Source organism: Manduca sexta, unplaced genomic scaffold (assembly GCF_014839805.1).
Source record: "Manduca sexta isolate Smith_Timp_Sample1 unplaced genomic scaffold, JHU_Msex_v1.0 HiC_scaffold_1385, whole genome shotgun sequence".
In the NCBI taxonomy this organism is placed as follows: Eukaryota; Metazoa; Arthropoda; class Insecta; order Lepidoptera; family Sphingidae; genus Manduca; species Manduca sexta.
The window spans coordinates 1-4,571 of record NW_023592244.1 but is presented as its reverse complement, the minus strand read 5'-3'; the positions used below and the strand labels follow the sequence as shown (position 1 = coordinate 4,571).

Genomic DNA, 4,571 nt, shown 5'->3' with positions numbered 1-4,571 from the left:
TTACAAAGCGCTGTGTGGACTTCCACGTCAACCTTAAACATTAGATGTTAGGTCTCATAATGTCGGGTAGTTACACCGGAATGTCCTTCAAACCGGAACCGAACACTGCTTGCACAATGTTGCTGTGCGGCGGAAATAGACATGCGGTGGTATCTACCCAGTCGGGCTCTCGCATACGATACCGAGCGATAAAATCCAGATGTTTCCAGTTAAAACCTGTTAACTAATGAAATTCTGAGGTATATTTTTATACATTAGTTAAAAATTATTTATGTAGTAAAACATGAACAAATTAAAAATGGCAGTTCTATGGATAATAGGTCAATCGTTTGACTTATCTATTTAGCCGGGTTATAATTTATACTTGATAGACAACTTTTTCATGTTTAGTTAATAAACTTCTCTCTACTCTACACGGTTAAGGTCTAAATGAGGTTTTAGGGTGATAATGTTCTTTTTACACTACGTTAATTTGTCAGCCTGACACACAAGTCTTTAGTGTAAGCATGTGTACTTATATTCTATTTTAATTCCAGAATCCTGAACGATGCAGACTGTTTTCCACTAAACACAAAGAAATGGAACCCGGTAACCGAAAAAACTACGGATCTAGCTAGTGGAAGCCGCTTCAAAAGACATCAATATCATGTTCATGATGTGCGGAACAATGATTTAGGAAGAAATTCCGATATACGTAATAGTCAGTAAGTATATTTATTATATTTAATTAATGACGAAAGATAAATGGACATTATAAGACATCTCATGTCTCAGAATGGCGAGCGCAGTGGAATACCAAACAATACTGTAATTCAAGGTGGGTTGGTGGTGGTGTTTTACTGTTTATGGGCGGTCGTATCGCTTACCATCAGGCGAACGGCATGCTCGTCTAGTTATATGAAACACTTCACTCGCTTTATTTAATTTAAGTCCCCATTGAACCTGATGGTGAGCGAATGGGGTCTAAATAGTGTGGATTGATGACACACTATTTTTTTTGAGTATCAACCCCGCAGTCAACACAGGAGGAAACCTGCGTATAGAATACTGGAATCCCCAGGCTTAGCGGCTGAAGGGCCCTGAAGGAAAGTTGGGAGGCGATATCTGGGGATAGGAATTGTGGGGGAAAAAAAAGGAACCCTTTTTGGATTTAAGGAGAGGGGAAGGCCAGGAATTGTTCGTGAGCCCTCATAGGCTCCAATTGGCAACCATGAGGCATACACACTTAACTGGGTGCCTAAGGCCGCGGCGGATGTCCCCTGGTGTATAGGCGTGCATTCGCTGTGGAGGCCAAGGGCACCAGAATTCCCTCTGGTGAGAGGAAGAAGGGGGAGATATATAAGGTAACCACATTTTTTACCAATATATTTAATTAATTGTAGGTGGATTGAACAATTATCGCAAATCCCAAATAACGAAATACTACGGCCGACATTTGACGGGAGTTTATTAGTCTCACCTCCAGCGGAGGATGAGGAAGTTGATTAATTCAGCCAATATAAACAGGTAACTATTACGTATATACATACATGATATCTCGCCTCTAAATAGGGGTAGGCAGAGACTATAGATTGCTACCTCGTGCGATTTTGGCATACTTCTCTCTCTTCCTCCACTCTATCAATCTTTTCATGCATTCCCGCCCGTTCAGGGTACTTGACCTGGACTTCACGAACAATGACATCTGACATTCGAGAGTTCGGTGCTGTTGACCCCTACCGGCTCTTCCATCCACATTCGCCTTATATGTCCTCTTTGTCACTCTCCTATCATCCATCCCCTACAAATGCCCAAACCATCAACCTAGTATTACATTTTCCTGATTATTATGCCTATAGTGTAGTCGTACCTACTGTTTACTCGAATGCACGGCAGCGCTCTGAGGTTCTGGGTTCGAATCCCGATTCAGGCAAAGTGATATGTTTTGTTTTCCTGCTCAGTATCCGTCCGGAGTCTGGAATTTGTGCCCGATATGGCGATAGGCTCGCCCCTAGCACATCATGGAATACACTTGGGGAAAGTGGGTGCTCTGGTTGCATATGTGTGATGTTGTGTTTGTATCTTACTGCATGGGTAGTGAGAGGTTATGAGGGCGTTTAGGGAATTCCAGCCTACACGCGCATGACAATTTGTTGTACAGTTAGCCACAAAAGTAGCTCAACAAATCCATTAATTCAAAACACTTATACGCATTAATTCAATAGAAACATTCTTACTTCTTTATCTCAAATAAACCCTTCAAAGTTTGTTTTAGTAAAATTTGTGAAAATTATATTGATTTTTGTTCGAATTTTCAAATTCATTCAGATAGGTTTGTGGCTGACCGTACGCTCCAGCTTTAGATCGACCACAGAATTGTACAATACGTTACTATGTGTTATATTTCAGAAGCAGTCCAGAGCGTGATAGGCCGAGATCATCCCTCTTATCGACCCTTCTGCGGCGCGGCTCGGCGCGGCGTTTAACAGTATTATGTAACGTATTGATATCAAGTACAATTATTGTAATATATGTGTGTGTCTAGTCTTTGTGTGTTTTATTGGTACAGTCAGCCCACGAATGTAGCTGAACAAATTAAAAATTCCAAAACGCACAAACTGTTTAGTGGAGCTTATGAATGCAATTTACTGGAACAAATCAATATAATTGTTCCTTACAATTTTTCCAGACACCCACTAAACAAAATTCATCAGGGCCCTCCATATAGATCGAATCAAGGGCTCCATTCACCGTTTAACCGGACATGCGATAGTTATAGTATGATGTGCACTAAATTATCTGATCTTGACATATTCTCCGATTCCTTAAAAATATGCAAAAATAAAATGCTGACATTGTTTTTCTCTCAAACCATAGCCGATGTGGACCAAGTATAGATTTTGTTATTAATAATATTTTATGGTATGTTGGAATTGAATGTTATTAAAATGGTATTTGGTGGGTTTAAGATATGATATCCAGGTTCTTGGAATTGGTTATATGTTGTTTTTTTTTTAATATTTTATATTAATGTTTAAATTTGTTAACCATATTACCTTGATTAAATAAGCGCTAATTTCTAGTGTCATACTATTATGACAGTCTGTTTGTAATAAGTGTATATTTTGTGAATGTTGGTACATCTTTATTTGGTAAGCACATAAGAACAATACAATACTAAGAAAACTGAACTAATATTAATTGTATGTGTAAACTGTTGATGTTCCTGTGTATAATAAATAAACGCTTCGAAATACTTGTTTTTCTTTATCTATGTATATAAAAATGAATCCCTATTTCCCTTGGTCACGCCATCACGCGAGTTATAAATGATGACTCCAAGTAATTTTAAAATGAATGTTTAATAAAAAAATATTACATAGATGTCTGTAGTCTAACTTAAACAAAGGTCCGCTAGATAGTAATTGAGACAACTGTACTGAGCGTTAGCTGTCAACGTTTGCACTTTCACATACACACACACACTTAGGGTTGCTAAAGCTATATTGTAACACCCCCCGCACTAGTTGGAAGCCCGTTGTTCTCGACCAGAGAAGAAGGGCTGACTGGTCGCGGCTGGTTCAGTTCGGTCCTCGGCTGGTGGTGGTCGCCGCAAGTTGCGAATGAATTTGGTAAAGTAGAAGAGCCCAATGACCAACAATAACGCATATATCGGGGTGGTCCAATAGTGATAAGAGCGATCCTGAGATCTTCTTTATTTAACGGCTTTTCCCTTTCAAGTAATGTTTGAAGTTTATATAGATGATCCAAAGGTATATTGTCCAGTTTCAGCGGTTTTCCAGAGTTTTCGATTGTAATATTGGATAGTTGGAAGGACAATAATTTTATAGGCTGGCCTTTAATTTCATTTTGTAATTCCTTATAGTGTTGGTCCTTGTAGTTAGGCTGCATCCGCTTGGAATTTCCAGTAAGTAAGTGCCTTTGATGGATTGGTAAATTTCTTGTTTGCATAGTATCTTAATTTTGGTTTGTTGTGAACAGGTGAGAATGTAGTGATTATCGTCCAATTTTTGCAATAATTCTTCGGTAGCTTCGTAATATACGAATTCGCAAGTACTCGTAATATCCTGTTTCAAGATCAATTGATAGATACAATCTTTGGAGTCGAAGGTAGATACAAAGTCAGCTTGTTTACAGTAGTAAGTTTTCTCTAAATATTCGGCATCCATTCTCCATATACAGGTGCTTTTCTTCATTCATAGCCAGGTAAGGTTTAGGTGGAATTAGAGGGTATTATTGATAGTGGTGTGTTGGAAATAAGTGGTAATAGGAGTATGTGTCTTTATACATTATTGGGAACTTCAGAATAAAACAATGTTGTTGTTTGCGTAATAGGAACCGCAACTGATTATTTCTGTAATAATCTCTTACCGCAGAGTATTCGTCTACAATTAGTAATTTTGTTTATTATATATTTCTATAGAGTATCAATCATATATATTATATTTTGTTGATTAATGATACTATGATGTATGACCTCAATTTAGAGAAGGATATAGCATTTTCTAACATTACTACGTAGTCTAATATATACCGTAAACTTACTCTCATTAAGTTATACAAACTATTTA

At 38.0% G+C, this 4,571-nt stretch overlaps 1 long non-coding RNA gene across 1 annotated transcript; it reads left to right on the top strand.

Annotated features, from left to right (window-relative positions):
• Window positions 1–595: 595 nt before the first annotated feature.
• LOC119191350 lies at window positions 596–2,423 on the top strand. Its single transcript, XR_005113430.1, has 3 exons — window positions 596–704; window positions 1,383–1,506; window positions 2,389–2,423. It is a non-coding gene; the product is annotated as an uncharacterized LOC119191350 (long non-coding RNA).
• Window positions 2,424–4,571: the final 2,148 nt, after the last annotated feature.